Below are 13,375 nucleotides of genomic sequence, written 5' to 3'. Positions count from 1 at the left end.
GCTCGGGTTCCCCGCCGCAACTGGCGTCATGGATCAACAAGGGGCTGGACTGGGGGCCAGTTAATGACGTGCTGACATTGCAAAGTCGCATCCGAGATCTCCTCAAGAGGGATGTCAGTCTTGTCAAGGTAATGCAAGTTATGATAGTTCTTCGGGTCCTGCCATGCCAACGTCGATCTCTCCGTATGTGGGAGTTCAACCCGGAAGGACCGCAGACTATTCAGCAATTTTTCGGCGTGACGCTCGAACAGATGTATGGATTGTTCTTCGGATCACGAATAAAGTGTCCGGACACCACCGAGGATGCGGGTCTCAACTGCAACCGTTTAGATACACACATAAGTAATTCTGCGGCCGAACATGCTGTCTTTTTATTTGTCATAACATCATTCCGAAAAAACGCTCTCGGCCAGGACTGGATAAGAAAGGCGGAGAGGATCAGGTGTTCGACCCCCCTTCTCGAAGGCTCACTGGATCCTGTACTAGCCAGGATGCTTGAGCACGCACCTTATCAAGTGCCATCAGGGGAACATAAAGGGAGGAATAAAGAAGCCGAAAGAGGGCTTCACACATTACTCATCCAAACCGGGGGAATTAGTATCTCCGTGAAGGAGGATAATCGGGGAGAAGAATCTAGAATCCCCTCTCCCCAAGGAAGGAAAAGGACCGCCTCTGAATACATGGAAACAAAGGTTTCCAAACAAGGGAAAAAACCTGCGCCAGGGGGTCCTGCCCCGGAGGGCGTCCTTACCGCACAACGCCCGCAAGGGGGCCAGCCTTCCACCGAGCTATAAGTGAACAAGAGTACTTTTGGTAAATATATCCTGCTTTATCTCCGAGGACAATAACTGAGACATGTATCTTGCAGTCCGGCTCGTAGCCCTTCTCGACAGAGTTCGTCTTCGGGGGATCTTCTTCCGGAGATGATGGGGAGCGAAACGCCTCCCCCTGTATCCCCGCCTCCTGGGGCGGACGACCCTGAGGTGTCATCACGGAGGATTTCTCCTGATCCGCCAAGGCCAGAAGGTAACCCTTCGGCCACCCGAAGTCCGGAGTATTCGGGTCCTAAGGAGAGCAACAAAAAGAGTCTGGGATTGTTCGATGCACAACCGGACACACTGATGGGTCTTTTGGAGCAAGCGGCTATCTCAGAGGCGCATCGTACTTTAATGGGTACGGTGGTTGAGAGGATTTCATCCGCCAAAAGTGGGTTGCATGAGGCTTATACGAACCTGCTAAGAGGCTTTGAGGTATGTAAAGTAATATATAAAATTTTTGACGGTACCTCACACGCTAGGTGTGCTCTATACAGATAGTAGCCCCTGAGACTCTGGTTGCTGTCCAGAGGCAACAAATAGAGGATCATAGTCCCAGGTAATGATCGCGCTGCTTTCATGTGCAGGCGGCTAAGGGTCCGGTGGCTGGCCGGACTGCTGAGTTTGCCGGACTGAGGCGGCAACTTGACGCGGAAGATGCCGACATTGCGCTTGTGAACAAGCGGCTTGACGAGGCACAGGGTATGTATTTTCGAGTGGTCAACAAATATTAAGAGGAGCGTGATGCTAGTATCTATAATATGCTGTGACTGCAGATGGAGATGCCGCCGTGGAGACCCTTCGGGCGGAACTTGCCCGAGCCAAGGAACAAGCCAGGAGATGTGATGCGGCCGCCCTAAAGGCGGCCGAAGACTTAAGAGCCGAACAGGCTGCTCATCGCCAGAGCGAAGATAAAATAGCCAAGATGGCTGTTGAGCTGAAAGATGCCGCCAGCTGATATGAGCTTCTTGAAAAGGAAAGCCAAGCGAAAGTGGCTGACCTGAAGAAAGCCGTGGAAGAAGCCAAGGAAACCCGCTCTAAAATCAGAGCGGCGAAGGAGGAGCTCTGTCAAGCCAGAGATATCACGGCTGGGAAGCCCTTTTTGTTGCGGACGAAGTTCGGAGATCCGAAGTATGCCCCTCTGGATCAATTATGGAGTGCTGCAGACGCGTACTTGGACTTGGCAATGAGTGCTGCTGATGCGACTGAGTTTTTCAAAGATCAGAAAGATCATGAAGTGGAAAGATTGTTCTGGTCGCAGTTCAGTGCTCCAACGCGTCCGCTGCTGTTAAATGAACAAATGCCCGAGTGGGCCAAGCTCCATAGGTTGTCCGGACTTGCCATGAGGTCTGTCGTGGATCATCTTTGGCCGAAGGGACCAAGGCCGAATAGTTATTTTGGTTTAGTGCAACGATTCCTTGGTGCTGTGCTGCATATTGACGCTGTAAAGAGGTCGGCGTGCATAGAGGGTGCGTGGATGGCTCTTGCCCGTGTTATGACATACTGAGCAGAGATGGAGGCCACCGCTATTGCAACCCGAGATCCGGCCCTAGGCCAGGTCTCGGCTGAGCACTATTTTGAAGAAGTCCTAGAAGGCGCTCGTTTAATATAGGCTCAGTGCTCGAAGAGTATCATGTTCGAGTGACATTGTCACAGCCCTAGCTTTACCCTGGCCTTGGACTAGTTTGGTTGCTGCATCATGTTTAAATTCAATTGAAATTTGAATTGAGGAATTTTCCAAGCCTCAAAAAACCTCTAAAAATAACCAACATTTAAATCTCATCAAATGAGTCCAAGAAAATGTTCCTATTATTCTGTGAAAATATTGGCATGAGGTGAAATTCAAACCAATATTTTGGGAGTCACAGAAATAATTTATTTGGGCCTTTGATTTAAATCAATAATATATTTGGGTTGGAATTATTTCTGTTATATAAGAAATAATGTCCAAATAATCCCAAACTGAAATGTTTCATGTTGGGTTTATTCCATACAGTGAGCATGAGCAGTTTGGTGATTTTTGGAAGTGTCTAAGTATTTTTAATAAAGCCACAAAGTTGCAGAATAATAGAAAACAAGAAATATAAAAAAAGAGAGGTACCTTACCGTGCAGCCCACCACTGTAGTGGCCTACTGGCCAAAGCCAGCCCGGCCCACTAGGGGCAGCACTATCTTCTTCCTCCTGCCAGGAGGAGAAGCAGTTGCGTGCCCGATGGCCGGCGAGCCGCGCTGGCTCCTCCCTGCCTGCGTGCCCCCCCGGCTGCCTGGTCGCCGCCACGCACACCCCCCGACCCCCTCGTCCTCTCCCCTCTCTCCCTGGACCTCTTTCCCCTCCTCTGGCCCTCTCTCCCTCTCTTCCCGAGCGCACCAGAGGGCGCCGCCGTGCTCTACCATGGCCACCGGCCACCCCACGCCTCATCGACGCGCCAAGAAGCCCCGCCTCGTTCCCCTCTTCCTCCTCACCAAGGCGGAGGGCGTCGGGGCCCACACGGCAGTGGCACTAGGGTGTTAGTTAAGGCGTCATTAGAGGCTAATGACATCGCCATGTCGGCTTCGCCAGAGTTAGGCCGCCGGCGATGGCCAGGCGCGGCGGAGGTGCTCGGAGTCGAGCTGTGGTGCTTCGTTCGAAGCTTGGCTGGGCTCTCTGGAAAGCTGGCGCGACGGTGCGTCGAGTGGTGGTGGTTGTCAGGCCTGGGACGGCCGGAATCGACGCCGGCGACGAGCCTTGCGGCTGCCGGAGTTCGGGCAAGGCCGAACTCGTCGTTGCTGTGGCTCTAGAAGAACGGGACCAGCTCCTACGTGATCTACATGATGCGGTGAGTGTGTTGGACGCGTCGGGCGGACCATTTGGTCGCCGGAGTCGCGTCGGCGGCGAGCGCAGATGGCGGCGGGTTCGGGCGTAGGCGGTCCGGTGGCTACGGAGACCTACGGGGAAGAAGAGAGGGATGGGCAGGGTCGGAGGCTCACGGCGAGTCGGACGGGGAGGTCAGCGAGCTCGGAGACGGTCCGGAGCAGCCGGGGCGGCAAGGAGGATCTCTGGTGACCGGCGAGGAAGAGGATGACGTTGGCGGCATCATAGGGCTTCCGGCGCCCTCCGCCTTGGTGAGGAGGAAGAGGGGAATGAGGCGGGGCTTCTTGGCGCGTCGGCGAGGCATGGGGTGGCCGATGGCCGTGGTAGAGCACGGCGGCGCCCTCTGGTGCGCTCGGGAAGAGAGGGAGAGGGGGCCAGAGGAGGGGAAAGAGGTCCAGGGAGAGAGGGGAGAGGACGAGGGGGTCGGGAGGGGGGTGTGCGTGGCGGCGACCAGGCAGCCGGGGGGGGGGGCACGTAGGCAGGAAGGAGCCAGCGCGGCTCGCCGGCCATCGGGCACATAGCTGGTTCTCCTCCTGGCAGGAGGAAGAAGACAGTGCTGCCCCCGGTGGGTCGGGCTGGCTTTGGCCAGTAGGCCACTACAGTGGTGGGCTGCACGGTAAGGTACCTCTTTTTTTATATTTCTTGTTTTCTATTATTCTGCAACTTTGTGGCTTTATTAAAAATACTTAGACACTTCCAAAAATCACCAAACTGCTCATGCTCACTGTATGGAATAAACCCAACATGAAACATTTCAGTTTGGGATTATTTGGACATTATTTCTTATATAACAGAAATAATTCCAAACCAAATATATTATTGATTTAAATCAAAGGCCCAAATAAATTATTTCTGTGACTCCCAAAATATTGGTTTGAATTTCACCTCATGCCAATATTTTCACAGAATAATAGGAACATTTTCTTGGACTCATTTGATGAGATTTAAATGTTGGTTATTTTTAGAGGTTTTCTGAGGCTTGGAAAATTCCTCAATTCAAATTTCAATTGAATTTAAACATGATGCAGCAACCAAACTAGTCCAAGGCCAGGGTAAAGCTAGGGCTGTGACAACTCACCCCCACTAAACAAGAATCTCGTCCCGAGATTCAAGACGTGAGGTAAGAAGATAGAGGGACACAAGCTAACACAATCTTCACGATCCAGATGTCTTTCTTGAGGATATTGATTCATTGCGTCATCTTGATCTTGACGTCTTTGCTTTCGGGATCTTCATCCAGCATGATGAAGGCAGAAAGAAATTCTACAGGAATCGATCTCCTCGGAGATCGAGCACTCAAGATCAACTCATGGGGTGAGATATAAAACATTTCTTGAGCTGAGACACGAAACACACATCAGGGGTGATGGAAAGAAGCGGATGATAAGGGTTCAAATTTGGTAGGCAACAATTCCACGCTTAAGTAGGATGGTGCATGGTTTCTAAGTAGCGAGGAGATAATTGCCATGATACCATAACGAGACATCTTAAGGAAGGTGACTCGCAGAAATATTCCCTTAAGTGGCAAAAGGAATTACTTTTGATTTAGAGATCATTGAAACTCTTCATACCAGCTTAAGGCAATTTACAATTGATCGTTTGAGATAGCTCGAAGAGAAGGCATACTTGGACTAGGATGGATGATGTGGACTACCTTGTTGAAGACAACACAATGGATGATTTTTGCTTATCATCGGAGATGGATGGAACCCGTGGTAGGACCACTTTGAAGATGATCCTGATCAGTAATTACTAAGAAGGGTAGTCCGTAGTAGGATGCCACAATGGCGGTGCAAGCTGGGAACAAAATGCAAATGCTAGGAATGATTCTAGTAACTGGAGAGAAACCCAACAGTAGAGAGAGATTCCACTGTTTTAAAGGTTATGGCATAATCGAAGAAACTGAGAACGGATCCCAATTAATGCGGACGATAAATCCTAGTGCTTGCGCGTGCTCTCAAGAACTTGAGCATTTCCGTATTCATCAAGGTTCTGCCAATATCCGTGTCAAGGATCCTGGCAACACAACATGCTACCATGATGAATAATGGTGGAAGATGCAGATGCAAAGAAAGATAACACTTTCTCAGATTTCACCTTAGCGAGGCCAAGGGATCAGAATCTGGATGATCGACCGAGAGACAGTTAGCACTCCGCCTCTAATGTTCTCCTTGATGTGCTAGCGTAATCCATTCATAGATATGTATTGATATCTAGAACATCAAGTAAAAGGTCGGACTTCGGAATCTCAAGAATCCATAAGGAATAACTATGGAGGCAAATCTTGCGAGATCCTTATGGGGAGGTGACTAACTTCTTCAACCAGGATACTACAATAATAGGCCTTCCGGTTAGGTGTGTTGGCCACGACATCCACATTACTGGTTACAGATGGACCAACAATATAGTTCTTGGAGTATGTTCCAACCATCATATCTGCCCGAGATTCAGATCTGGTTGGTGTTAGGATATTCCAGACTCATCGAGTCTAGAAAGAAAATGAAAGTTTGCAACACAAATCGACGAGATGTCATTGCGAGATTCTCAGGAAATGGACTATGGTAGTAAGCTCCAAAACATGAGACAGTTTTGCTACAAACCTGTGAACACGCTGTCCCAGACAAGCATGACCACATAGTAGTCTTATAATAAAACACTACTGAGTCCAGATGGGGAACCATCATCGAGGATATCGAAGTCCTTGCGTAAGTCTAGCTCTTAAGAAGAAACTTCTTCTCCTTGAACAAATCAATCAGTGGCTTGGTGTGCTAGGGATTCATATAGAATGAAGGTTGCAAGTCTCCAGACCACAGAATACTTCGCACATATGCATGACTGACTTGGGATGGTTCCGAAGGAAGCAAAAACAAGCTTTCTCGAATTCACGGCGGCAACTTTCATCAAATGCACGTGAATTAGAGGAAGTCACTCCTTTCATCCAAACGTATACCTCATGAGCGGAACATGAAGGCAATACTTACCAAGTTTCCAATATTAGTGTAATGTTCAACATGAATCATGGGGGAGACAAAATGCTGCTGATGGGCTCAACAGCAACTCATCAAAATTCCCATATCACTGGACTTCCACCATCATATGAACACGGTGATAGCATTGGTCAGACCAAAAGATTTAATGGTGTATGCTTGAGGGATCAACCACGAATAGGACAACATTACGAACATCGTTGGCTCTGATTTGACTTGAAGATAGCCCATACTCAAGTCAAAGTTTTGACAAGGCAATAGATCCAACAACTGATCACGAGGACCAATCGATGGAGATATCATCTTTCTTCAACACACGCACACACAAGGATATCCCTTTGGAATGAACTGAGCCGGACAAGCTTTCATCTTCCAACTCTCCAAGTTGTTGTTCAGCTTAACCAACTAGCTCAGGGTATCCAACACAGATTCTTGGAGAAGGGGTGGTTTACGAGAAACCAACTTGATCACGAGCTCAACATAACAGTCAGGGGGCAACCTGGTGATACTTCCGAGGAAATATTCAGAAAATCACGAACCACCGATATGTTTCTAAGCTCGGGAACAATCTTGCTTTTCAGAGCAAGACGATATGATCAAGAGAGCGAGGGACTGACACAATCCTAACTCATTGATCGAAGAGTGCACCAGGAAAAATGGACTAGGTAGCACGATCAATCTTAAGATGATGATTCAATAACCAACACGCTAAGAAAGAAATTATTGTCCATTAGCTACCTAGCAACTAGTTGCTAGGAGTATTGATTTCACACATCATGGTTCACTTGTTGGCATTTCGGTTGCGACAACACGGGACCGAGGAATGAAAAATGATGGTAAGAAGTATCACTGCGTCAAGAATTCATGAGAGAGGGTGCAATTCTCATGACAATCCTGACATAAAGGGGGTAATACTCTAGGGTAGAATAGAGCAAAAGCTGGATTGGCATTTGATCTGCAGAACACAACTACTTTGACCCAATCCTGGATATGGATGAGGTACTGGAGTTTGTTTCTCCTAATTATTCTGAAATGGAATGGCTTAACGTACCACGAGAATAATAAACATCGATAACACAGGTGCACAATTACTCCTGACTATCAATTGATAGACGATGGTCGGAATAACAAATGAAGATGGACAACTCAAGGGGACATATATCTTTCTGAGTTGTGGATGCATAGATTAGTATGTCGAATCAAGTTCAACAGGTTTCTTCCGGATAACCCATGCAGAGAGGTAGGATTGGCAGAGTCACAATATAGAATGGGGAACTCATCGAGAGCCCTCCTGTTGTGATCTTTTGATCCAACAAACTTCTGCCATAAGTGGTTCATAGTATTTGGAAGAAGAAATACCACGGACCTCGAGGACTAACGCAAGGTTACTAATATCCTAAAGGAACTAGCAACACTATCAACATGAGGTAAGTAGGGTGAATCTCGGGTTCAAGAACCCAGGAATAGAATACCTACTTACTAAATGGCATCACGGGATGCTTTCGAGAATGGTGGCCAGAATCATCACACGGAACACAAAACATGGCTAGATTACTAGGTGACTCCCTAAAACACCTAGGGTCATAATAATAGCTCCAACATATATGTCGAGGTAGTAGAGTACCTCAACAGACCGTTAGTGTGCTTAATCTGGCCCAAAAGGACATCGGAAACGGGAAGAAGGGATTTGCAAATGCATCAGACTATTTAGACCTGGGATGACTCGGACAGCATAACGGCTGTAAATGCTCAAAATGATTTGAGACATCCTGCAAAATGGTGGCATAACCACTTAACATCACAATATCAAAGTTCTGAGATGAACTGCCAACACACAGAAGTAGTAGGAACCGAACTCGGGCTTAAACTCAACAATCCTAGGCAACTACGGTTCAGTAACACGTCATCCTGATAGATAGATGAGAAGGCCTAGTTCTTAATCCCCGTAGAAAAGAAGAGGTTGACTCAGATCAGAAGGACATAAGGTAAAGGAGTAAAAAGAGCCTTACGTTCCCTTCCACAAACAATTCCCTTACATAGCTAAAGCTGTCGGGACCCCGATTCTAAGTCACACCGATCTAGCATGTAACACCTCATATCACTTTGCGGCCTCACACACGGTATCCCCACGGGTGTCGCCTTACCATGGCCCGGGACCGTTTGCGCCTTTTGGCTCACGTATATGATAGTGTCGCTAGCATCCATATGACAGAGAAACCGGGCCGACATGGCTAGTCGTGAACCCAAAGAGGCACAGACCTATGGAGACAGGCATACATGAATCACATCGAGCATGTCGGTCAACAGCGTATGAATCCGGGCTGTAGCACTAGGCTAATAGGACTCCGGAAGTCACCGCGTGACATTTCCCGAAGTGGAACACATGCCGGCCAGTCAAGTGTTCTGAGCAGTAGTGCTGGGCTAGCAGGACTCCGGTGAACCGGGCTGTAGCGGACTACTATGGCTCAAGGAAGCACTAGACTACATTTCCCCATAAGAGAGGCTGCCAAGGACAAACAACTAGATTGTCGGATCCCACACATAGCAATACACGTCACACGTACGCATAACATGCAAGTATGTGATGTACAAAATGGCATCACAACATAACGCAACTCATATAGATAAAGGCTCAGAAGAGCCACATAGCATTGAATACAAACAGGGGTCACATGACCCATCATTCAGAGCATACAAGCAACGGAAGCATTACATGTCTGAGTACAGACAACTACAAAAGAAAAGGGCTGAGAAGCCTGACTATCTACAAGACCCTTCCAAGGGTACAAGATCGTAGCTGAGGTAACAAGCTATTTTTCGAAGTCCAAGCAGTACTACTAGTGAGATAGATGTCTCATCTGCAAAACATAAAAAAAGCAAACATGAGTACAAAGGTACTCAGCAAGACTTACGTCAGACCCTATCATACATGCATTTGTATCAAGAAGGTAATGTGGGGTTTAGTTGCAGCAAGCCAGCTTTGACTCAGTGGCTATCCTGTTCTACAACAATGAGAAACTTCTTTGAGGTGAGGCAGCGCACACGAGTCCACTAATCACCACATCAATACACTACTATGGATTCATCCCCGTCTCTCCTACGAGAAGGCCATCCATATCACTCACACTTGTCTTGAGAATTTTAGAGTATCCACTAAGTTGTCTAGGTACCACGTAAGCATCCAAGAAGTCCATAACCGAGGACACGGCTATTCGAATAGATCATGATAACCCTGTAGGGGTGTACTTCATCACACATGCTCTCACCACTTATCACCATATACCCGTCATGTATCTCGGCAACCTTCAAGCGGAAGCCTGGCGAGGGTGTCGGCCACGACCTGACTAACCACGCAAGACTCTAATCCAGGTTTATCACCTATTTGGGTTCCATCCGCAAGGAGATCCGGCCGGGGTGTCGCTCACGGCCCCAAACGATGTGAGCAGGGTTCCCAAGCCCACCATCCGGGTGCCACTTGGTACACCGTGCCACCTGTGCCTAGTCTGTCCCGAGCCCACCCTGCCGGGTGCCACTCGGTAGAAAAATAGCACTACCTACAAACACCAGAAACTATTTGCAACTCCTGGACAGAGATCAAGGCGGTTAATAAGCCGAGAGAGCTTGGAGCGCCCGGAGCCCAATGTGTGGTAGTAGCTAGTCATTGGACAACTTGCACAGAACTCAGTTCTTAAGGACGGTCCCAATGAGACAACCCACCATGTACTCCTACATGGCCTCTCACCGCTACCTTTACCAAATCGTGTTCACACGCTTAACTCTCAGCACCAGAACATATCATAACACTCCAATTCATTCTCGATGAATCAGACCTGACACAACTCTAAGCAATAGCAGGCATGGCATGGTAGAAGCACAACATGGCTCAAACAACTCCTACACATGCTAGTGGGTTTCAACTATTTACTGTGGCAATGACAGGTCATGCAGAGGAATGGGTTCAACTATCGTAGCATAAAGTAGCAGTTGAATCGTTGTTGTCCTAATGCAATAAATGAGAGCAGGAGCGAGAGAGTAGGATTTTATCAGAATGAACAAGGGGGGGGGGGTTGCTTGCCTAGTAGATCAATAGAGGGGCACTGCTCCACTGATAGGTGCTCCCGAACACTTTCTGGAGCAGGACCTATCGAGAAGGAACAGTGTCGAAAATCAAACACAAATATATGCAACAATATGATGCATGATCATGGCATGAATATGTGATGTTGTTTGAGTTAATGCATCTAGCATTTATTTAGTTGAGGTCCATTTGAACCAAGGGTTCAAATGCAACTCCAAAATAAGCTCTTAAATATGCCATTAATAAGTTTTCATATATACAGCATGTATAGGTTGGTTTGTCATGGATGAAACTGGTACAGATGGATAGATTGAATTTTCCTGATAATTTTTCATATATAAATTATTTCAATCTGAGCTATGGTTGAATTTCTATGAATTTTTGAAGTTTTGAATATATTCTGGAATTTCCTGATTAATTTTAAACCAGAAAATGAGATATTGCGTCAGCATGACATCATGCCTACGTCAGCAGGTCAACGGAGCTGACCAGGTCAAATCTGACGTGTGGGGGCCACACGTCAGTGTCATGGTTAATTAACAGAGGGTTAATTAATCCTAACTACAAATTAGGGGGCGCCGGGGCCCATCTGTCACTGACCCACACGGGTCAAACCTGGGTCAACTGGGGGGGTTAGACCCGGTCAACCCCACCGGCGTTTAGCCGCCGGCGAGGCCGAACGCGGCGGAGGGGCTCAGGATCGCCGTTCCGGCGACCATTTGGGCGGCGGAGGCCACGGGCGAGGAGTCACGGCTCGCCCGCATCGTTTGGAGCAAGCGGGGGCTGCGGGGGTGGCTTGAGCTCGCCGGAGCAGAGCTCGCGGCGGCGGCCGGAGTTCGGTGGCGTGCGGGCACAGGCTACGGCTTGGGAGAGGCAAAAGGAAGAGCGGGGAAGGGTGCAGCAGCTCACCACGGGGACTACAGAGGCGGGGACGAGGCTGGGGCGCGTCAAGGGCAGCGTGAGGTCGCCGGAGATCTGCGCAGCCGAAGGTAGAAGACAGCGATGGCGGCGGCGATGCAGAGCATCCGGCGTCGCGTGACTCGTTGGAGAGGACGAGGGAGTCGCGGAGATGCTCGTGGACTCGTTGGAGGGGCGAGGGGACGGCGGGGAGCGCGTTGGCGGTGAGTTGCAGCGATGGCAGCCGCTCAGCTGTGAGAGGAAGAGCGAGGGGGAGGGAGCAGAGGAGGGGATGGGGACAAGAGAGAGCGAGAGAGAGCGAGAGAGAGAGATGGGGGGGTAGCGTGGCGCATGTAGAGAAGGCCAGGGCAACCAGGGAGGCAGGAGGTGGCGAGGCGCGTGCGTGCGTGCCACGGGCACACGCCCTCCTGCCCACTGGCAGGAGGTGGGAGACGATAGGGAGGTGGAAGTGGGCTGGGCTGGCTCTGCCCGGCTGGGCTGCTACAGTGGTGGGCTGGTTGGCCCACCAGGTAGGTTCTCCCTCTTTGTTTTCTTTTCTATTTTTCTGACATTTGTTTTGATTTGATAAAAATACCAAATCATTTTATTTTATTCTGTAAATTTTAGTAGGGACTAGTTGGACCACTCCAAAGCCCCTCACCAAAATTCAGAATTATTGGACAATATTTTATATATAATAAAATATTTATCCAACGCAAATAATTACTGGATTAATTCCAAATGCCCAAAATAAATACTTATGAGCTCCTAAAGATATTGGTTTGATTTTTATCTCTGTCCAATATTTTCAGAGAGCAACATGAACATTTTCTTGGACCTTTTTGGAGAAATTTTTATCTGGGTCATTTCCAGAAATGATTTCTGAGGGTTTCACAATCCCCATTTCAAAGTTAAATGAAATTTAAACATGATGCACACATGACTAGCTAGCCTAAGTCATACCAGAACTAGGGATGTGACAACTCGCCCCCACTCGGAAGAATCTCGTCCCGAGATTCAGGAGTCGGCGGGAAGAAAGCGGGGTACTCAAGTCGAAGACGATATTCACGCTCCCAAGTAGCTTCTCTCTCGGAATGATGAGTCCACTAAACCTTGAGAAACTTGATGTTATGACGTCGGGTGACACGCTCTGCTTGATCAAGGATGCAGACGGGGTACTCTCGATAAGTGAGGTTATCTTGGAGATCAAGCGTTTCGTGGTCCACTCCGCGGATGGGATCCGAGAAGCAATGCCTGGGTTGAGAGACGTGGAAGACATCATGAACTCGAGAAAGATGTGGTGGTAGTTCCAACTGGTAGGCAACCTCTCCTCGTTTAGCGAGAATGAGAAAGGGACCAATGTAACGAGGAGCCAACTTGCCCTTGATACCGAATCAATGGGTACCCTTCAAAGGGGTAACCCGAAGATAAGCTTTGTCGCCAATTTCATAAGCCACTTCCTTATGACGACGGTCATACTGGCTCTTTTGACGAGATTGGGCTGTTTTCAAATTCTCACGAATGATGCGAACTTGTTCTTCTGCCTCCTGGATCATATCCGGTCCAAAGAATTGTCTTTCACAGGTTTCTGACCAGTTCAAAGGTGTTCGACATTTTCGTCCATACAGAACCTCAAAAGGAGCTTTCTTGATGCTGGATTGGTAGCTATTGTTATAAGAAAACTCGGTAAAGGGAAGACACTTCTCCCAATACATACTAAATGAGATAACACAAGCTCTAAGCATGT

Source organism: Triticum urartu, chromosome 1 (genome assembly GCF_003073215.2).
Source record: "Triticum urartu cultivar G1812 chromosome 1, Tu2.1, whole genome shotgun sequence".
Taxonomy (NCBI): domain Eukaryota; kingdom Viridiplantae; phylum Streptophyta; class Magnoliopsida; order Poales; family Poaceae; genus Triticum; species Triticum urartu.
The sequence above is the reverse complement of the archived record's forward strand: the minus strand, read 5'-3'. Positions refer to the sequence as shown.